This window comes from Plecotus auritus (genome assembly GCF_963455305.1).
Source record: "Plecotus auritus genome assembly, chromosome: 9".
Classification (NCBI taxonomy): Eukaryota; Metazoa; Chordata; class Mammalia; order Chiroptera; family Vespertilionidae; genus Plecotus; species Plecotus auritus.
The window spans coordinates 64,685,592-64,709,457 of record NC_137783.1 but is presented as its reverse complement, the minus strand read 5'-3'; the positions used below and the strand labels follow the sequence as shown (position 1 = coordinate 64,709,457).

At 41.4% G+C, this 23,866-nt stretch overlaps 2 pseudogenes across 2 annotated transcripts; both read right to left on the bottom strand.

Moving 5' to 3' along the window:
- Positions 1-1,513: 1,513 nt before the first annotated feature.
- On the bottom strand, positions 1,514-2,061 carry LOC308233534 (protein SPT2 homolog; annotated as a pseudogene). The gene has a single exon. The product of its transcript is annotated as a protein SPT2 homolog (transcript).
- A 90-nt stretch (positions 2,062-2,151) lies between these two features.
- LOC308233533 (protein SPT2 homolog) lies at positions 2,152-23,654 on the bottom strand (annotated as a pseudogene). Its single transcript has 2 exons — positions 23,135-23,654; positions 2,152-2,922 (listed from the first exon to the last, which is right to left on the bottom strand). The product of its transcript is annotated as a protein SPT2 homolog (transcript).
- Positions 23,655-23,866: the final 212 nt, after the last annotated feature.

Below are 23,866 nucleotides of genomic sequence, written 5' to 3'. Positions count from 1 at the left end.
GTACTCCACGGAGTAGCTTTTTCTTTTTGCGCTCATTTCTAGGGGTAAAAAAAAAAAAGGAATTGGGGTATCAAGGTGGGGGGAGGGGGATCACTCAAAATGACACAGGGGAGATCAGAGGGGGGAATCAAAATGGCACAGGAGAATCAGAGGGGGGATTACCATTTTAGTAACCCCTTTTGATCCTCCTGTGTCATTTTGATTGCCCCCTCTGATCCTCCTGTGTCATTTTAAGTGATCCCCCTCCCCCCACCCCTGTGCCACTGAACACCTTCACCAGACATCCCCCCTACACCTTTATCAGACATTTACCCACTGGGGCCTGCCTGGGGATTGTCACTGGGCTTGGTGGGGCCTGGATCTGGGCTGGAGCAGGGTCTGCCACTGACTGAGAACCTTCAGTCATCATGAAGGCGGCTGCGAGCATCAGGTAGTGTCACCAGAGACAGACCAGCACTCACCACCTTCGCTGCGTCCCGTCCACTCTAATCCTCCTGTTCTTCTACACGCATCTGCGAAAGTCTCCTCCTCTCTCCCACCCTGCGCTCACCGCTCACTCCGACCTCCACTCCGCCTCCACACAGCTGTGACATCAGGACTCTGCATAACGTCACTGGTTGCTAGACGCCAGTCGGGGCAGCCCTAGCGACCAGTTTATGGTAAATTAATTTTCATTCTGAGACAGAGCCTGGGACCTTATTTTCGGGGGATGCCTTATATTTCACTCAGAAGGAAACCTGTAAGTAGGTCTTATTTTCAGAGGATGTCTTATTTTCGGGGAAACACAGTAGATAGATAGATAGATATACTGAGTGGCCAGATTATTATATGTTCAGAGATCATAATAATCTGGCCACTCAGTGTATGTATCCATTCCTTGTCCTTGAGGATCCAAGTATCTATACTAATAAAAGCCTAGGTAGCCCTTGCACATGACGTCACCACAAGATGGCCGCCACAAGATGGCCACGTGCACAGAGGAGGCGGGGCCCGGCAGCCACTTCACGCGGTGAGGCCTGGGGGTCCCAGCATCTCTTCCGCCTCACGCAGAGGAGGCGGGTCCCAGTGGAGAAGGCAGGTTGTGGCAGAAGAGGGCAGTTGGGGGCAATCAGGCCAGCAGGGGAGCAGTTAGGTGTCAATCAGGCCAGCAGGGGAGTGGTTAGGGTGTGATGAGGCTGGCAGGCAAAAGAGGTTAGGGGCAATCAGGCAGGCAGGCAGGCAAGCGGTTAGGAGCCAGCAGTCCTGGATTGTGAGAGGGATGTCCAACTGCCAGTGTAGGCCTGATCCCACACATCCTCCAAGGGGTCCCAGATTGGAGAGAGTGCAGGCCAGGCTGAGGGACACCCTATCCCCACCCCTGTGCACGAATTTCATGCACTGGGCCACTAGTAAATCTAAAATGATAATGGGCTTCTTCAGTACGAAGGCAGGACTTTTTTGCAGTAGAGTGTCTCCAGTGTTTCACAAAAATAAATAAAAGCAGCAGCTAACGTCTTTTCAGCTTCCTGACCTCTCAGCATTTCGAGGCTTCTTCCTCCCATCTCATTTCCTCTAAGTCCTCTTGCTTACCTGGTCTTAAACTCTTCGCTTCTTCCTTCCGCTGTTCTTTCCAACTACTCTCCATGTAACATAAGGCATAATCATCTTTGTGGGGTTCTTTTCGGTCACAGCCAAAGAATGTGCTTAGATATTTCTTCCTGAGATTCTCCTTCATCTTTGATAAAATCTTCCATTTTGGAGTCATAGTTCTCATCTTCCTCCCAGGGAAGGGAAACCCCTGAGGACGTTGGGCAGATCTGTAGCTAGCTAAAGAAGGCTTCATTCCATTCATCTGTCCATTGGTGGGCTGGGTAATGATATTCTTAGAAGATATTGTTTCTGAGACAAAAGTGCATTTGGGCTTATGGGGGAATCTAAGCTACTAACTATTCACCCAGGTCCCAAGCTGCTCACTGGTCTCCCAGGGCCTGAACTGCTGACAGTCTGTCCAGCTGAAACTGAGCCACTTACTGATCGCCCAGGGCCACTGACTGACCGCCTGGGGGGCACTGAGCCACTCATTGGTCACCGGTTATGTGGATTGTGCACATGCCACCCAGAGTCACCAGAACTGACCACTGACTTCCTAGACCCACCTGGGCCACTGATGGGTCATCCAGAGCCACCTGTACTGCTGACTGTCCTTCCAAGAGGATTTAAGTCACTGGCTGGCCTCTTGGTCCCACTGATTGATCGAGTGCTCAGGTCCTGAGCTGGAGCTGCCATTCCGGTTCCTGGGCATGGAGCCAGAACTAACCATAGACTGAAGACTTCCTGTGATGGGCTGCCCAGGAACTGGGCTGGAGCTGCTGCCTGACTGCCTGCCACCTGGACTCTTAGCCTTATGTGGGGAGACCACAGGTCCAGGTCTGGAATGGCTAGGATGGGGAGGAGTTTTTTGGCTGTGTGCTCAGTAACAGATTTCTGAGTCCCTTTAGCAGAAGTCTTTGGAACACTTGGTGAAAAGGTGCTCAAGGGGGTCTTTCCAGCCCCATTGAAAACAGGCCTGTCATGGTCCTTCCGAAGTGAGGCGAGGGAGCAGTTGCTAGATCCTACTTTGTTCCTCTCTCCTGGCATGGACTTAGATGAAAACAAACCTAAATATTTCTTATTATCTGAGCTGGGTCTGGATTTCTTCTCAGCACAATGAAGGGGAGTACCTTTGGGAGAAGGATGCTTGTCCCTGGAAACTCTGCTAGGTTTTATGCCCATACTTTCTGTCTGAGAGGGCACCATTTTGGTCAGAGGTAGTCCTGCATCTGCTTCAGGCTTCTTTTTCATATGTCTTCATTCAAGAAGTTTTCACTCCCTAAGTTCTGTGCAGTCATAGGCCACTTTTCTGGGGTGTTTTTTTTTCACTGCCTTGATTTCCACTGGTTCATACTGTTGGGAGCTAGCCATTGTCTTCCCTATCAGAAAAAGTGTAAACAAGAAATGCAGAAGGCTCGTGAACCTTGAGCTCTTTCAAGGGCCAAAGCTATGCACCGATTGTTTAGTCGAGACAATGGTGGCTCAAGCAATTTCCTGACCAAATAGTCTCAAAGTAAATCTTTACTAATATTTACTGACCTTTAAGATAGTCTGTCTATTACCAGAATTGCCTGCCTGACTAAGGGCAATATGTGAATCTAAAATTGAATAAAAGGGAGGAGGGAATAATGGCGGCGGAATAGACAGACGTGTTCCGAGCCTTGTCCCAGAGCAGAAAGAAAGAACAGCTGAGGGTCGCGCAAGGAGTGTTTGTTGGCTGGTTGGGAGACAGCTGAATTCCAGAAGGAGGTGGGGGACTGCTGAACGGGGTTCCCCTGACCTGGCAGCACGAACTGCGGCTGGGTCCCCTCCCGGAGCTGCAGGCTTGGACGCAGAGTCTGCGCCATCTTGATCCGGAAAGTGGAGCTTATCTGAAGCCTGAGAATCCACAACTGCGGCACCCCAGGAACAGCTGCGAGCCCCAGAACAACGCTCCCCAACTGGCGCAAGCACACGGGTTCAGAGAAGCTCTACACTCCACCACGGAAAGGAGAGAGAGAACTACATAACCAGACACCCAGAGAAGAGAGACCATGGGGAGACAAAGAAGCAGCCCGCATATGAAAGAAAAGCAGGCATCACCAGAAAAGGAAGTAAACGAAATGGAGGCAAGCAACCTGCCAGAGAAAGAATTCAGAGAAATGGTCATAAGGTGGCTGAAAAGAATGGAAGACAAATTCGACAATATGAGCAAGAACCAAGAGGAAATGAAGAAGAACCAAGAAGAAATGAAAAATGACATCGCTGCTGTAAAGAACTCAATAGAAAGCATCAAGAGTAGACTAGAAGAAGCAGAGGACCGCATCAGTGAGCTAGAAGACAAGATGGAAAAAAATACCCAAGAAAAGCAACTTCTAGAAAAAAAAATTAAAAGGCAGGAGGAGAGTCTAAGGGAACTTTGGGACAACACGAAACAAAACAACATCCGCATAATAGGGGTTCCAGAAGGAAAGGAAGCTGAACAAGGAATAGAAAACCTCTTTGAAGAAATAATGACAGAAAATTTCCCAGATATAGGGAAGAAAAAACCTACAAATCCAAGAAGCTCACAGAGTCCCAAGCAAAATGAACCCCAAAAGACCGACGCCAAGGCACATTATAATTAAATTGGCAAACACCAACAACAAAGTAAGAATCTTAAAAGCAGCAAGAGAGAGACAGAAAGTTACATACAAAGGAACCCCCATCAGACTAGCAACTGATTTCTCAACAGAAACTCATCAGGCCAGAAGGGAATGGAATGAAATATACAAAGTCATGCAAAGGAAGGGGCTGAATCCAAGAATACTGTACCCAGCAAGGCTGTCAATCAAAATTGAAGGTGAAATCAGGAGCTTCACAGACAAAAAAGGACTAAGGGAATTTATTACCACCAAACCAGCAATGCAAGAAATGCTAAAGGGTCTACTGTAAAAAAAAAAAAAAAAAAGAAAGAAAGAAAGAAAGAAACAGGAAGCGAAGAAGTAACACAGGGGTAAAGAATAGGAATGGCGACAAATAAGTACCTATCAATAATAACTTTAAATGTAAATGGATTAAATGCCCCAATCAAAAGACATGGGGTAACAGATTGGATAAGAAAACACGACCCATATATCTGCTGTCTACAAGAAACCCACCTCAGAAAAAAAGACGCACACAGACTGAGGGTGAAGGGATGGAAAAAGGTTTTCCAGGCAAATGGAACTGAAAAAAAAAGCTGGGGTAGCAATACTTATTTCTGACAAATTAGATCTCAAACTGAAGGACATAACAAGAGATAAGGAAGGCCATTTCATAATACTAAAGGGAGCAATCCAACAAGAAGAAATAACTCTGGTAAACATATATGCACCCAATACAGGAGCACCCAAATACATAAAAAAAACTCCTGGAGGATATCAAGGGAGACATTGACAGCAATACAATCATAGTAGGAGACTTTAATACCCCACTATCACCATTGGACAAATCCTCTAAACAAAACATCAGCAAAGAAACATCAATCCTAAATGACTCACTAGACCAGATGGAATTAATTGACATCTTCAGAACATTTCACCCCAAAGCCACAGAATATACATTCTTCTCAAGCGCACATGGGTCATTTTCAAAGATAGACCATATGTTGGGACATAGGCAAAGTCTCTTCAAATTCAAGAAGATAAAAATCATTTCAAGCATCTTCTCAGACCACAGTGGCATAAAACTGGAAATCAACTACAATAAAAACAACCCAAAGAAATCAAACACATGGAGACTAAACAGCATGCTATTAAACCATGACTGGGTTACCAGAGAGATCAAAGAAGAAATAAAAAACATCATGACAACAAATGACAATGAAAACACTACAATCCAAAATCTATGGGACACAGCGAAAGCAGTCTTGAGAGGAAAGTTCATAGCTCTACAAGCCTACTGCAAAAAACAAGAAACAGGGGTAATAAATTACCTAACCCAACAACTCAAAGAGTTAGAAAAAGAGCAACAAGATAAGCCCAGTGTAAGCAGAAGGAAGGAAATAATAAAGATCAGAGCACAGATAAACGACATAGAGACCAAAGAAACAATACAAAAGATCAACAAAACCAAGAGCTGGTTCTTTGAAAGGATAAACAAGATTGATGAACCTCTAGCCAGGCTCACCAAGAAGCAAAGGGAGAGGACCCAAATAAACAAGATCAGAAATGAAAGAGGTGAAATAACAACAGATCCCGCCGAAATACAAAGGATTGTTAAAAAATACTACGAACAACTCTATTCCAACAAACTGGACAACCTGGAGGAAATGGACATATTCCTAGAAAAATATAACTTTCCAAAACTCAATCAGGAAGAATCTAAACAGCTCAACATGCCAGTAACTATGGAAGAAATTGAAGCAGTCATCAAAGAGCTTCCGGCAAACAAAAGCCCGGGGCCAGACGGATTCACAGGAGAGTTCTACCAAACATTCAAGGAAGAACTAAAACCTATCCTCCTCAGACTATTCCAAAAAATTCAAGAGGAAGGAACACTTCCAAGCTCCTTCTATGAAGCCAGCATCACCCTAATACCAAAACCAGATAAAGACAACACAATGAAAGAGAATTACAGGCCAATATCCCTCATGAATGTAGATGCCAAAATCCTCAACAAAATTCTAGCAAATAGGATCCAGCAGTACATCAGAAAGATCATACACCATGACCAAGTAGGGTTTATCCCAGGAATGCAAGGATGGTTCAATATCCGCAAATCAATAAATGTGATACATCACATAAACAAATTGAGAGATAAAAATCACATAGTCATATCAATTGATGCAGAAAAAGCATTTGACAAAATCCAACACCCTTTCTTGATAAAAACTCACAGCAAGGTGGGAATAGAAGGATCATACCTCAACATCATAAAAGCTATATATGATAAACCCACAGCTAACATCATACTCAATGGGCAAAAACTAAAACCATTTCCCCTAAGAACAGGAACAAGACAGGGATGCCCACTCTCACCACTCCTGTTTGACATAGTACTGGAAGTATTAGCCACTGCAATTAGACAAGAAGAAGAAATAAAAGGCATCCAAATTGGAAAAGAAGAAGTAAAGCTGTCCTTATTTGCAGATGACATGATATTGTACATAAAAAACCCGAAAGATTCCATCAAAAAACTAACAGACTTAATAAATGAATTCGGCAATGTAGCAGGATACAAAATTAACACCAAGAAATCTATGGCATTTCTATACACCAACAATGAACTTACAGAAAGAGAGACTAAAAAAGCAATCCCATTTTCCATCGCACCAAAAAAATTAAGATACTTAGGAATAAACCTAACCAAGGAGGTAAAAGACCTATATGCGGAAAACTACAGGACACTGAAAAAAGAGATAGAGGAAGATGTAAACAGATGGAAGAACATACCATGTTCATGGATTGGTAGAATCAACATCATTAAAATGTCCATACTAACCAAAGCAATCTATAGATTCAATGCACTCCCCATTAAAATACCAACGGCGTATTTCACAGACCTAGAAAGAACTCTCCAAAAATTCATCTGGAATAAAAAAAGACCCCGAATAGCCACAGCAATCCTGAGAAAGAAGAATAAAGTAGGAGGGATCTCAATACCAGATTTCAAGCTGTATTACAAAGCCACTGTCATCAAAACAGCCTGGTACTGGCACAAGAACAGACATATAGATCAATGGAACAGAATAGAGAATCCAGATATCGACCCAAACCAATATGCGCATTTAATATTTGACAAAGGAGGCATGAGCATACAATGGAGTCAAGACAGTCTCTTTAATAATTGGTGTTGGGAAAATTGGACAGATACATGCAAAAAAATGAAACTAGATCACCAACTTACACCATACACAAAAATAAACTCAAAATGGGTACAGGACTTAAATATAAGACGGGAAACCATAAAAATACTAGAGGAATCCACAGGCAGCAAAATCTCAGACATATGCCAAAAGAACTTTTTCAGTGATACTGCCCCTAGGGCAATGGAAACCAAACAGAAAATAAACAAATGGGACTACATCAAAATAAAAAGCTTTTGCACAGCAAAAGAAACCATCAACAAAACAACAAGAAACCCCACTGTATGGGAGAACATATTTGCAAATGGTATCACTGATAAAGGTTTAATTTCCAACATCTACAGGCAGCTTATACAACTTAATAAAAGGAAGATAAATGATCCAATAAAAAAATGGGCAACGGACCTAAATAGAAGCTTTTCGAAAGAAGACAGAAGGAAGGCCAAGAGACACATGAAAACATGCTCAAAGTCACTAATTATCCGAGAGATGCAAATCAAAACAACAATGCGATACCATCTCACACCTGTCAGAATGGCTATCATCAACAAATCAACAAACGACAAGTGTTGGCGAGGATGCGGAGAAAAAGGAACCCTCGTGCACTGCTGGTGGGAATGCAGACTGGTGCAGCCACTGTGGAGAACAGTATGGAGTTTCCTCAAAAAACTGAAAATGGAACTCCCATTTGACCCAGTAATCCCACTCCTAGGAATATATCCTAAGAAACCAGAAACACCAATCAGAAAGGATATATGCACCCCTATGTTCATAGCAGCACAATTTACAATAGCTAAGATTTGGAAACAGCCTAGGTGCCCATCAGCAGATGACTGGATCAGAAAACTATGGTACATCTACACAATGGAATACTATGCTGCCGTAAAAAAAGAAGGAATTACTACCATTTGTAGGCACTTGGATGGAATTAGAGAACATTATGCTAAGTGAAATAAGCCAGTCAATGAAAGAAAAATACCACATGATCCCACTCATTTGGGGATAATGAAAAACATTATAAACTGATGAACAAAAAGATAGTTACAGAGGCAGTAAAGCATCAAACAGACTGTCAAATTACAGTGGTAAGGTTAGGGAGAGGTGGGGGAAATAAGAGATCAACTGAAGGACTTATATGCATGTATATAAGAGTAACCAATGGATGCAAAACATTGGGGGGTGAGGGCATATATGGGAGTGGGGTGGGGGTGGGGGGCAATGGTAAGATATGTACACATATAATACCTTAATAAAAATTTGGAAAAAAAATAAAATAAAATAAAATAAAATTGAATAAAAGTCTGCCAGGTCCTGGGCACCAGTGAAGTCCTTGCCCTTGTGTTGGGCTCTCTGCCTGGCCCCCCATTATTTCCAAATTATTATTTCTTGTCTTATCTCATCATTTGACCACAGCCCTTCTCCAGATCCTGATCCCTGAACGTGGGACGTGGACTCTCACATCTGGCACTTTGAATGATGGTTGTCTGGAGAAGATTTGCCTAGAGCAGAAAAATGAAGTTTCACCAGCAAGGTGGGGAAAAAGAATTCACAGGATAGGTGGGGAAATTCGCCGCATGCAAAGCCCATAGCCAACTGCAGAAGTCGCGATCTGTAAGTAGGGTGGGAACGTCTTTTTATAGCCAGGCTAATGGAGCAGAATTTGTCAAAAGGGGAGAAGCTTTATTGTAGACTTTTGGTTTGCATGCTTAAGGATAAAGGAATTAAAGTGTCAGAAAGTATTCTCTTACAGTTTTTGCATGTTATTATAGAACATAATCCCTGGTTTCCTAAATAAGGTACATTAGATGTTGAATGTTGGGAAAGAGTTAGTCAGAACTTGAAAAAACCTCAGCAGCAGGGGAAAAATTTGCCTCCAAATTGTTTCTCCTTGTGGAACATGGTATTGCATTTGCTAGAGCCTTTTAGAGAAACAAAAGAGAAGAAACCCTCTCCCCTTGCACCCTCTGCTCCTAAAGAGGAGCAAAAAGAAAAATTGGAGGAATGGCCTTCATGGCCCCCTCCACCTCCATGTCCTAATCCTGAAACATTTAATTCACCATTAATAGAATCACCTATGCAAAGAGCTATCTGAGAAGGATTAAAGGACATGATGGTGGAGGACCAACTTGCTTTTCCTATTATACAAGTAGCTGACCCACAGCTCCCGAATCATATAGTAAGACAGCATGAAAAATTTGACTTTAAAATGATAAAGGCCTTGCATGAAAGCATAGTCCAGAATGGTCCTACAGCTCCTTTTACCGGAGAAATTATGACTAATATTTCTGAAGCACTCTTAGCTCCTTATGATTGGTATTCTCTGGCTCGCACAGCTCTGGATGGAGGAGATTATTTACTATGGAAGGGACAATTTTTGGGAAAATGTCAGGAGCAAGCCCATGCAAACTGTGGGCTGAATGCTCAAATAACTTATGAAATGCTGACAGGACTGGGACAATATAATGACCTGCAAAATCAGCTAAATTATGTGCAGCGGGCATATGAGCAAATTAGACTTTATGGAAGAAGAGCTTGGTGGACTTTACCATCAAAAGGGGACCCTGAGGGAGCTTTAGTAAATGTATGCAGGGGCCTACAGAGTCATTTTCTGACTTAGTGGCTTGCCTCACTCAAGCAGTGAGATAACAGTCAACATAAAACAGCAGGAGACATTTTAATTCAGCAATTAGCTTATGAAAATGCCAATGCTGATTGTAAGAAATGCCTGACGCCTCTGAGAAAAAATAGTACCATTACAGAAATGATTCAAGCATGTCAGAATGTGGGGTCAGGCACTTTTCAAGCAAACTTACTCGCTGCCGCTATGACAGTGGGGAATAAAAGGTGTTATAATTGTGGAAGAACAGGACATTTTAAAAAAGAATGTAGGCAACCAAGAAGGACACAAGGTGGCAATCTAGGGAAAGGTGTGAGCATTCTGCCTCCCAATTCAATCAACACAGATTAAACCTCTCTGTGTCCTAGAAGTCAGAAGGGAAACCATTGGGTTGGTCAATGTAGATCGAAATTTCATAAAAATGGGCAGCCATTAGATCAAGACATATGGAATGGCCAACCACAGGGAAACGGCCCCCTAGCCCCGTCATCAATAGGGGAAATTTGCCCTGCAAGGCCCACAGTGGACTCCCTCATCTGAGCCACTCCAGGGAGCACAGCCCAGTTCTTAACAGTACTATAGCGGTCACTTTGACCCCCGATATGGCTCGGCAAGCTGTTCCTACAGGAATCTGGGGACCTGTGCCACCAAGAACTTTAGGATTAATCTTAGGGAGAAGTGGAAAAACTCTGAAAGGACTAACTGTTCTGCCTGGAGTCATAGATTCAGACTATGAGGGAGAAATTAAGGTAATACTAGAATGTAATCATATTATGCAAATTACTTCAGGATAAAGAATTGCTCAGATACTATTTCTACATTTTATTCAGCAAGGAGAAGCTATAAATAGGAAAAGAGGAACAAGGATTTGGAAGCTCAGATATCTATTGGATACATGAAATTAGCAAAACCCATCCTATGATTAATTTAAGAATATAGGGGAAAACAGTTTAAAGGTTTAGTAGACACTGGAGCGGATGTCAGCATTATCAGCAAAGAATTCTGACCTCCAAGTTGGTCCATGGTAGAAGCTATAGGCTCTTATCAGGGGGTCGGAGTTCCTTATAATACACAACGCAGTGCTGCAGTGTTAAGGTGGCAAGATGAAGGACAGACTGGATGGTTTCAGCCTTACATAGTCTCTGGGATTGCAGTCAACTTATGGGGCCGGGATGTTTTAGAAGGTTTATAAGCTTTCATTATCACCAGCAAAGGACAGCAGTTAAAAACTCAGATGGAATATTAGACTGGTCAAAGCTAAGGAAAAAATAATCAGGGAATTAAAGAGCCCATCCAAGCCAAAGGGAACTCAGGAAGACGAAGATTAGGGTATCAACATTTTGAGGAGTGGTCACTGCTCAATCTCCTCACCCTCATGCAGATCCTATACAATGGAAAGATGATAGACCTATATGGGTGGATCAGGGGCCATTAACCAAGGAGAAATTAAGTCATATTCATGAATTAATACAGGAACAAATAGAGGCTGGCCACATAGAGCCTTCCAATAGTCCTTGGAATACACCTATATTTACTATACCTAAGAAGGCAACAGGAAAATGGCAATTGTTACATGATCTTAGAGTGGTTAACACTGTTATGCATACCATGGAAGCTTTACAGCCTAGACTCCCAGTGCCTTTTCAAATCCCTCTAGATTGGTCTCTTATAGTAGTAGATCTTAAGGATTGTTTCTTCACCATTCCCTTGGCACCTCAAGATAAACAGAGATTTGCATTTTCAGTGCCAGCTATTAATAATATAGAACCCATGAAAAGATATCAATGGAAAGTTTTGCCTCAAGGAATGGCCAATGGCCTCACCTAGTGTCAAAAATATGTAGCTCAAGCTGTTCAGCCTTTAAGGGACAAATATTCCCCATGTTACATTATTCATTACATGGATGACTTGCTCTTAGCAAGTCCACAGGAAGAGCAGACTTTGGCAATGTAAAAATTGTTCCAGAAAAGGTACAGAAAGAAACGCCTTTCAAATATCTGGGAACCATAACTGAAAACCAACATATTAGGCCTCAAAAGGTAGAAATAAGATTGCCTTAAAACTTTAAATAACTTTCAAAAATTATTAGGGACATTAACTGGTTAAGACCTTATCTGAAGATCTATACAGGAGAAATGACAAATTTATTTAATATACTTAGGGGTGACTCTAATCTTTCCTCATTCTGAACATTAGCAGATGAAGCTAGGAAGGAGTTGCTAAGAATTGAGCAGGCAATCTCCTAAGCCCAAGTAGCATGGGTACAGCCTAAATTACCTTTATTGGGACAGATTAAACCTACTGCAAATAGTCCCACTGGAGTCATCTTCCAAAAAACTCTCCTGCTATTATTGAATGGGTCCACCTAGGGCATCAATCCTCTAAATCTGTGGTTACATATATAGAACTTATGGCTCAGTTGATATCTCAACTTAGAAAGCGCTGCAGGCAGCTTAGAAGAAGAACCCCAATGCATTTACCTTCCCCTCACTGGGAAGCAATTAGAAATATTATTTCAAACTGATTTGGATTGGCAAATTGGACTAAGTGGATATTCAGGGGAACTTAGTTGTCACCTATTAAAATACAAATTACTACAATTTTTATATTATATCCCCTTATTATACCAAAAAATAATAGGTAGGAACCTATTCCTGGAGCATTAACTGTTTTTACTGATGGAACATCGAATGGTAAAGCTGCCTATCATACAATGAATTCAGACCGACTCATACTGACCAGTCATACTTCTTTACAAAGAATTGAATTAGAGACTATTAAGGCTGCATTGCAGGATTTCCAAGAGCTTCTTAATAGTATTTCTGACTCTTCTTACACTGTGGGCCTAGTGAATAGAATTGAAACTGCTCGGTTAAAATGGCGCAGTGACCAATGTTTATTTTTACTATTTAAACAAGTTCAGCAGATTGTACAACAGAGACAATATCCTTTTTATATCACTCACATCAGGGCCCGCTAACAAAAGGAAATGCACATGCTGATCAATTGGTTGCTTTATTAAACTAGGCCTCAGAATCTCATCAGCTTATACATAAGCCTGCCAAAATGTTGTCCAAACAATTCTCGATCACTGGACAGCAGGCAAAACAGATTATCAGAGAATGTCCCACTTGCATGTTACTTCTGCCTCAAGGGCCTAATACAGGAATTAACCCTCAAGGATTGATAAGGGAACATATCTGACAAATGGATGTAACACATTATACTCCTTTTGGACACCTTGGGGCATTGCATGTCTCTGTAGATACCTTTTCAAAGGGCCTATGGGCTACTGCATCTACAGGGGAAATGGCAAAACAGGTTATTAATCATTGCCTAGCCGCTTTTGCCATCATGGGAATTCCAAAATTTTTTTTAAATTGACAATGGAGGGGCTTGGACGCGGAGTCTGCGCCATCTTGATCCGGAAAGTGGAGCTTATCTGAAGCCTGAGAATCCACAACTGCGGCACCCCAGGAACAGCTGCGAGCCCCAGAACAACGCTCCCCAACTGGCGCAAGCACACGGGTTCAGAGGAGCTCTACACTCCACCACGGAAAGGTCAGATTTCGCCTGGGATAAGGTGAGGTCTCTGGTCCCGGCGGGAGAGAGGAACGCGCGTTTCGCGGGAGCTGGAGGACCAGGGAAGTCTGTGCCTAGAAAAATCCGTGGCTGTAGGGGCTGGCGTGATCTGTGATTGTGGAAAGGGGTCCTCAGAGCTGCTAAGAGAAGGGCACTCTAAAAAGCAACCCATTTTGATCTGAAGTGCAGGGACACCCTAAGAATTTCAGGCAGTCCAGACTTACGCGCAGCCCCTGCGTTCCCTGGATGCCTGGGTTTACGCGCAGCCACGGAGTGCGCACACTTGGGCTCTTTCCTCTTGAAATTCTGGCTTCTGATTACTAAGCCCAATACATAGGATCACCCAGTTGGGGACACCCTGGGAGACTGCAGGGGAAGGTTGTTTTTCTGGAACCTGGGGATCGGAGCGGGGAGTGACCATCAGAGAGTCAGCTCTGAGGCAGAACACTCCCACGGGCCGGTGGGAAAGAGTGCCACAGGGAAAGAAGGCTCTAACACTGCCTAGAGAGGCCATAGATAGACCCGGAAGTCAATCCAGAAACACTGCCACCCAGGGGCTGAATCACAAATTGACTCTTGTGTAATCAAAAATAAAGGAATACGAGAAATTAAGACACACCGCCTGCTTAAAATCAGGACTGGCTTACAACACCGAAGAGCAGTGGATCGCAGGGAACTGCAATACTGTCTGGACTGAGAAACAGGCGTGCCAAACAGAAAAACAGAGGAAGTGAATGACCTTCACTACTTCACATTTTATTTTTACCTTTTATTTTTTTATTTTTTTTATTTTTTTTTTATTTTCATTTTTTGCATCTTTTAATCAAGAAACTTTTTTTTTCTTTTTTCATCACTTGATTTTACCTTTTTAATGATTACATTTTTATTTTCAATCCGTATTATTACTACTGCTATTTTATTTTATTTTATTTTTTTAAGTGTCATTTTACTTTCTCTTCATTTTATTTTGGGATTAGGGTTCTACATTCTATTTTTATCTTTCCTTTAGCATCGTTTTACTCTATCTCAACCCTACCTTTAGGCCATCACTCTCTTCCTAACCTCCCCCTTTTCAGTGTCCTGTTTATCTTACCCTCTTACTGCTTTAGATTTTCCCTATTCTTTCTGTTTACCCCTTGTTAAAATTTCACCCTACTTACATATCTAATCTCCAATCCCCTGCTCCAAGTCCACATACACCTCTCCCTTCACTGTCTGAGCTATCCATAAACTTGTCCTTCTCTCTGTCCTTTTGTTGTTGTTTGCTTGAATGTAGATTATACCAAATTTTTATGCTTTTTTGTGAGATTGTTTTCCTTATTCTTCTTTTGTTTATTTTTTTGTTTGTTTTGTGCTTCAGCTTTCCCTTGCCTCACTCCGTATTAGTTGGTGTTGTAGTTTGTACTAATCCCCAGGCACTTGTTGCTGGCATTTGCTGGGATTAGTGATTGTTCTATCGGAGTTTTATCCCCAATATATATAGTCTGTTCCCCTTTCTCTCTTAGTCACTTTCTTGTCTCTCTTACTTTTTTTTTTTTCTTTTTCTCTTTACTTTCCCTTTTCCCAATTTCATTTTCACACTCCTTTTTTCTTTCTTTCTTTCTTTCTTTTTTTTTCCTCTTCTTCTTTCTCTCCTATCACCTAATTTGCCTTTCTCTGGTGGTCACCTTTATTGGAGGTTATTAATATCGTGAATACATTCCTGTTCAGTGCCTTGTGAGTTGTACCTGGTAGTGCTGTATTTTGTGCCTTTAAATCAACCCAGGAGAGAGAGAACTACATAACCAGACACCCAGAGAAGAGAGACCATGGGGAGACAAAGAAGCAGCCCGCATATGAAAGAAAAGCAGGCATCACCAGAAAAGGAAGTAAACGAAATGGAGGCAAGCAACCTTCCAGAAAAAGAATTCAGAGAAATGGTCATAAGGTGGCTGAAAAGAATGGAAGACAAATTCGACAATATGAGCAAGAACCAAGAGGAAATGAAGAAGAACCAAGAAGAAATGAAAAATGACATCGCTGCTGTAAAGAACTCAATAGAAAGCATCAAGAGTAGACTAGAAGAAGCAGAGGACCGTATCAGTGAGCTAGAAGACAAGATGGAAAAAAATACCCAAGAAAAGCAACTTCTAGAAAAAAAAATTAAAAGGCAAGAGGAGAGTCTAAGGGAACTTTGGGACAACACGAAACAAAACAACATCCGCATAATAGGGGTTCCAGAAGGAAAGGAAGCTGAGCAAGGAATAGAAAACCTCTTTGAAGAAATAATGACAGAAAATTTCCCAGATATAGGGAAGAAAAAACCCACACAAATCCAAGAAGCTCACAGAGTCCCAAGCAAAATGAACCCCAAAAGACCGACGCCAAGGCACATTATAATTAAATTGGCAAACACCAACGACAAAGTAAGAATCTTAAAAGCAGCAAGAGAGAGACAGAAAGTTACATACAAAGGAACCCCCATCAGACTGGCAACTGATTTCTCAACAGAAACTCATCAGGCCAGAAGGGAATGGAATGAAATATACAAAGTCATGCAAAGGAAGGGGCTGAATCCAAGAATACTGTACCCAGCAAGGCTGTCAATCAAAATTGAAGGTGAAATCAGGAGCTTCACAGACAAAAAAGGACTAAGGGAATTTATTACCACCAAACCAGCAATGCAAGAAATGCTAAAGGGTCTGCTGTAAAAAAAAAAAGAAAGAAAGAAACAGGAAGCGAAGAAGTAACACAGGGGTAAAGAATAGGAATGGCGACAAATAAGTACCTATCAATAATAACTTTAAATGTAAATGGATTAAATGCCCCAATCAAAAGACATAGGGTAACGGATTGGATAAGAAAACACGACCCATATATCTGCTGTCTACAAGAAACCCACCTCAGAAAAAAAGACGCACACAGACTGAGGGTGAAGGGATGGAAAAAGGTTTTCCAGGCAAATGGAACTGAAAAAAAAGCTGGGGTAGCAATACTTATTTCTGACAAATTAGATCTCAAACTGAAGGACATAACAAGAGATAAGGAAGGCCATTTCATAATACTAAAGGGAGCAATCCAACAAGAAGAAATAACTCTGGTAAACATATATGCACCCAATACAGGAGCACCCAAATACATAAAAAAACTCCTGGAGGATATCAAGGGAGATATTGACAGCAATACAATCATAGTAGGAGACTTTAATACCCCACTATCACCACTGGACAAATCCTCTAAACAAAACATCAGCAAAGAAACATCAATCCTAAATGACTCACTAGACCAGATGGAATTAATTGACATCTTCAGAACATTTCACCCCAAAGCCACAGAATATACATTCTTCTCAAGTGCACATGGGTCATTTTCAAAGATAGACCATATGTTGGGACATAGGCAAAGTCTCTTCAAATTCAAGAAGATAGAAATCATATCAAGCATCTTCTCAGACCACAGTGGCATAAAACTGGAAATCAACTACAATAAAAACAACCCAAAGAAATCAAACACATGGAGACTAAACAGCATGCTATTAAACCATGACTGGGTTACCAGAGAGATCAAAGAAGAAATAAAAAACATCATGACAACAAATGACAATGAAAACACTACAATCCAAAATCTATGGGACACAGCGAAAGCAGTCTTGAGAGGGAAGTTCATAGCTCTACAAGCCTACTGCAAAAAACAAGAAACAGGGGTAATAAATTACCTAACCCAACAACTCAAAGACTTAGAAAAAGAGCAACAAGAAAAGCCCAGTGTAAGGAGAAGGAAGGAAATAATAAAGATCAGAGCACAGATAAACGACATAGAGACCAAAGAAACAATACAAAAAATCAACAAAACCAAGAGCTGGTTCTTTGAAAGGATAAACAAGATTGATGAACCTCTAGCCAGGCTCACCAAGAAGCAAAGAGAGAGGACCCAAATAAACAAGATCAGAAATGAAAGAGGTGAAATAACAACAGATCCCGCCGAAATACAAAGGATTGTTAAAAAATACTATGAACAACTCTATTCCAACAAACTGGACAACCTGGAGGAAATGGACATATTCCTAGAAAAATATAACCTTCCAAAACTCAATCAGGAAGAATCTAAACAGCTCAACATGCCAGTAACTATGGAAGAAATTGAAGCAGTCATCAAAGAGCTTCCGGCAAACAAAAGCCCGGGGCCAGACGGCTTCACAGGAGAGTTCTACCAAACATTCAAGGAAGAACTAAAACCTATCCTCCTCAGACTATTCCAAAAAATTCAAGAGGAAGGAACACTTCCAAGCTCCTTTTATGAAGCCAGCATCACCCTCATACCAAAACCAGATAAAGACAACACAATGAAGGAGAATTACAGGCCAATATCCCTCATGAATGTAGATGCCAAAATCCTCAATAAAATTCTAGCAAATAGGATCCAGCAGTACATCAGAAAGATCATACACCATGACCAAGTAGGATTTATCCCAGGAATGCAAGGATGGTTCAATATCCGCAAATCAATAAATGTGATACATCACATAAACAAATTGAGAGATAAAAATCACATAGTCATATCAATTGATGCAGAAAAAGCATTTGACAAAATCCAACACCCTTTCTTGATAAAAACTCTCAACAAGGTGGGAATAGAAGGATCATACCTCAACATCATAAAAGCTATATATGATAAACCCACAGCTAACATCATACTCAATGGGCAAAAACTAAAACCATTTCCCCTAAGAACAGGAAGAAGACAGGGATGCCCACTCTCACCACTCCTGTTTGACATAGTACTGGAAGTATTAGCCACTGCAATTAGACAAGAAGAAGAAATAAAAGGCATCCAAATTGGAAAAGAAGAAGTAAAGCTGTCCTTATTTGCAGATGACATGATATTGTACATAAAAAACCCGAAAGACTCCATCAAAAAACTAACAGACTTAATAAATGAATTCGGCAATGTAGCAGGATACAAAATTAACAACAAGAAATCTATGGCATTTCTATACACCAACAATGAACTTACAGAAAGAGAGACTAAAAAAGCAATCCCATTTTCCATCGCACCAAAAAAATTAAGATACTTAGGAATAAACCTAACCAAGGAGGTAAAAGACCTATATGCGGAAAACTACAGGACCCTGAAAAAAGAGATAGAGGAAGATATAAACAGATGGAAGAACATACCATGTTCATGGATTGGTAGAATCAACATCATTAAAATGTCCATACTACCCAAAGCAATCTATAGATTCAATGCACTCCCCATTAAAATACCAACGGCGTATTTCACAGACCTAGAAAGAACTCTCCAAAAATTCATCTGGAATAAAAAAAGACCCCGAATAGCCACAGCAATCTTGAGAAAGAAGAATAAAGTAGGAGGGATCTCAATACCAGATTTCAAGCTGTATTACAAAGCCACTGTCCTCAAAACAGCCTGGTACTGGCACAAGAACAGACATATAGATCAATGGAACAGAATAGAGAATCCAGATATCGACCCAAACCAATATGCGCATTTAATATTTGACAAAGGAGGCATGAGCATACAATGGAGTCAAGACAGTCTCTTTAATAAATGGTGTTGGGAAAATTGGAAAGATACATGCAAAAAAATGAAACTAGATCACCAACTTACACCATACACAAAAATAAACTCAAAATGGGTACAGGACTTAAATATAAGACGGGAAACCATAAAAATACTAGAGGAATCCACAGGCAGCAAAATCTCAGACATATGCCAAAAGAACTTTTTCAGTGATACTGCCCCTAGGGCAATGGAAGCCAAACAGAAAATAAACAAATGGGACTACATCAAAATAAAAAGCTTTTGCACAGCAAAAGAAACCATCAACAAAACAACAAGAAACCCCACTGTATGGGAGAACATATTTGCAAATGGTATCACTGATAAAGGTTTAATTTCCAACATCTACAGGCAGCTTATACAACTTAATAAAAGGAAGATAAAGGATCCAATAAAAAAATGGGCAACGGACCTAAATAGAATCTTCTCGAAAGAAGACAGAAGGAAGGCCAAGAGACACATGAAAACATGCTCAAAGTCACTAATTATCCGAGAGATGCAAATCAAAACAACAATGCGATACCATCTCACACCTGTCAGAATGGCTATCATCAACAAATCAACAAACGACAAGTGTTGGCGAGGATGCGGAGAAAAAGGAACCCTCGTGCACTGCTGGTGGGAATGCAGACTGGTGCAGCCACTGTGGAGAACAGTATGGAGTTTCCTCAAAAAACTGAAAATGGAACTCCCATTTGACCCAGTAACCCCACTCCTAGGAATATATCCTAAGAAACCAGAAACACCAATCAGAAAGGATATATGCACCCCTATGTTCATAGCAGCACAATTTACAATAGCTAAGATTTGGAAACAGCCTAGGTGCCCATCAGCAGATGACTGGATCAGAAAACTATGGTACATCTACACAATGGAATACTATGCTGCCGTAAAAAAGAAGGAATTACTACCATTTGTAGGCACTTGGATGGAATTAGAGAACATTATGCTAAGTGAAATAAGCCAGTCAATGAAAGAAAAATGCCACATGATCCCACTCATTTGGGGATAATGAAAAACATTATAAACTGATGAACAAAAAGATAGTTACAGAGGCAGTAAAGCATCAAACAGACTGTCAAATTACAGTGGTAAGGTTAGGGAGAGGTGGGGGAAATAAGAGATCAACTGAAGGACTTATATGCATGTATATAAGACTAACCAACGGATGCAAAACATTGGGGGGTGAGGGCATGTATGGGAGTGGGGTGGGGGGGGCAATGGTAAGATATGTACACATATAATACCTTAATAAAAATTTGAAAAAAAAATAAAATAAAAAAAAAAAAAAAATAAAATAAATTGACAATGGACCTGCTTACACAAGCTGTCATTTCCAGCAATTTTGTAAAAAGTGGAAAATTCAGCACCTTACAGGAATAGCATATAATTCGCAGGGACAGGAAATTATAGAACGCCAACTTCATAGGCTAAAATCCCAACTTGAAAAACAGAAAAGGGGGAATATGGAGAAATCGCCTGTAGGTAGACTACACCAAGCCTTAATTTCCTTAAATTTTTTCATTTGTGATGCCGATGGCAAGACACCCATGGAAATAAACTGGTGTCAGTATAAGCCAAAGGAAAATGGTCTGTTTAAATGGAAAGATCCCGAGTATGGTTTATGAAAGGGCCCCAATCCCCTGTTAACATTTGGTCAAGGGTACACTTGTATATTTCCAGAAAATTTCTCCAAGCCCGTGTGGATTCCCACAAGAAATATTAAACTTCAACATGGATCCAAGGAAGGAACTGGCTAGGTTAATGAGGACCTTGCTCCTGGAGCCACGCCTTACAGCTGCAGACAATCAACTACCCTAGCCGCAGATAGCAGCAGCCCCAAGCAACCCACTGAAGATAAGGATTGGGAGGAGGACGAGACAAATAGCCCAGAGGTCACCTGGGGGATGGTGAAGAAGATGGTCCAGAAAGCTGAGCAAATTAGTGAGGAGACCAGAACCCCAAGAATGCCTGAGAACGTCTTTCTTGCCCTGATAGCAGTCATCAGCTGTGTGGTAATGCTACCAAATTAGGCAAATGGGGAAGTATTTTGGACTTATGTTCCTGACCCTCCACTGGTAAGACCCCTTACGTGGGTTGATCCCCTGCCTAATATAGTCACCAATAACACCAAACACATTGGTCACCCAGGAGGAACATGGGTGGGGCAAGGAAGTATATGGGCAAAGTATAATTACATGGGTGTCGCCACCCAGCTTCCCTTTTGTATGACACAGAACCAAACTGCTCTTTGTGTGTAAAATTAAAAAGAGGCTTCTGGCTAACATGGACACCAAAGGAGGGGGAAGCAAAAGCCCAAATACATCTACTATCACTACTTGCTCTGGGGAGAGGTGCAGTAAATGTAACTTTACTAAAACACCGCCCCCGACTAAGCCGTTATGTAAAAAGTCTTATGAATGGCACCCCACCGAGGAAGAAATTAATTGGCAAGGCTGTTATAGTGACCACCCCATCAGCAGCAAACTTAATAACAGTTTTTCCTTTGTGGATTGGAGCCCCTACTGGTTTGCATATAGTACCAATCGCACCCTAAAATGGAAGGGGAATGCATCCTATCTATATGTTGAAGCTAATCACTCCATTTCATGGCATGGAGGAGGATTTGTTGGATCTCAGTTTCAACATGACAATTGGCCCCTACAAAATACGCAATGGAAATTAGCTGCTGCATTTGCACCTATTAAATGGTATAGTTTTAACTATAGCTCAGATAATTCCTTTCGTACCTTATGGGGAACTCCCAATAAGACAGTATTTGCCACCGCCTGTGCCCCATCCAGATGCACCTTAATATTACAAGCCATCTGTATGAGGTGTCATGCACAGGCTTCACACTATCCCACTGTATTAATTCTACATTCCAAAAGGATTCCCTCATGATTTTAAAACAACCGGCTTTCGCTTAGTTTCGCTAACCAAGCCTTGGGAATCTCATCAAACCTACTAATGTTACATGAACTGGTAAAAATCTTAAAAAGACAAAAAAAAATTTCTTGGAATGTTAATTGCAGGACTCTTTGCCCTCGTAATGTTACTTACTTCTGTGGGCATTGCTGCTTCATCCATGGTACAAACTGTTCAAACTTCTCAGTTGGTACAACCAGTTAAGGAAAATGTAACTAAAACCTGTATATACAAAATAGAATTGACAGCCAGTTTGAGATAGAATTATTAGCACTAAAGTCTACAGTCTTATGGATGGGTGATAAAATCCATAGCTTAGAGCAAAGAATATCTTTGTAGTGTCATTATAATTTTTCCCAGATTTGTGTTACCCCTGTTCCCTATTGGGAATAAAAAAAAAAAATCACCTTCTTGGTGCTTTGGGTAAAGGTAACACAACCCTTGATATTTTAGAATTACAACACCATATTGTACAATTATCCCAGGCAAACGTACAAACTAATTCCTTAGATGCCTGGCAGCAATTTAAAAAAGACATGAAAGAATTTAATCTCTTCCACTGGATCTCCTTACATTTGCCTCTCAGCATAACCACTATTGCTTGTCTCATTTTTATGCTTATGTTTATTTCTAGTCTGCAGATGCAGAATGAAGTTGGAAGCTACCCATTGCCTTCCCTATCAGAAAAGTGTAAACAAGGACCACAGAAGGCTCGTGAACCTTGAGCTCTGGCAAGGGCCAAAGCTATGCACTGATTGTTTAGTTGAGACAATGGGCTCAAGAAATTTCCTGACCAAATAGTCTCCAAGTATATCTTTACTAATATTTACTGACCTTTAAGATAGTCTGTCTGTTACCAGAATTGCCTGCCTAAAGGCAATATGTGTATCTAAAATTGAATAAAAGTCTGGCAGGTCCTGGGCACCAGTGAAGTCCTTGCCCTTGCATTGGACTCTCCACCTGGCCCCCATTATTTCCAAATTATTATTTCTTGTCTTGTCTCATCATTTGCCCATGGCCCTTCTCCAGATCCCAAACCCAGAACCACACAGGACATAGACTCTCACATCATACTGCTTTTTCTCAGCCAGCCTGAGTAGGTCAGTGAAGTTCATGATGGTGGGGCACTTTTAAGGGGAACCTTTAGTTTACTTTCAACTTTGGGAGGAGGTTCTTGCTCTGATGCTGCTTGATTTTATTCTAAGAATTCTTCCTCTTCTTCCATTTCATACTCTTGGTCTGTTCCCTGACTAGTGGCTTTGCATTGCCTGTCTTTTCTTTGACTTTTCCTCAACAGGAATCCCATTTAACCATGGAAATTGTCCTTTGTCCTCTTGGCCATAGCTCTTGCTTTCTTCTCATGTTTTAGCTCAATTCACTTTTTCACTACTTCTTCTTTTCTCCTTTTTTTCTCTAAGGCTTTTTGTCCAAGCCCCTCCACTTTTCTTCTGAGAAAAACTTGTATGCTGCTGATTGGACACCCTTAACTTTTGGGTCTTTTTTGAGAGGACCCACTGCCAAACTATACATTTTCAGTATGCTGTTGGTTCCTTGTCCTTTAGAAGCTATCATGAGAATTTCCCTGAAATCCATGTTGACTGAACTGGATAGAATGGGCTGACTCTCAGAGAGGAGTGAAAGCGCATCTTACCCAGTGGCCAGCTGCAGCCAAATGAACTGGCTGGCCACCTCTTTCCTACCTCTACTCAGCATGACCAATTCCGGCGCTGTCCAATGCGGTCTGCCTGCCCCCTTCCTCAAGCAGCCTATATCCTTACAAGTCCAATGCTGCGCTCCCACCTTTG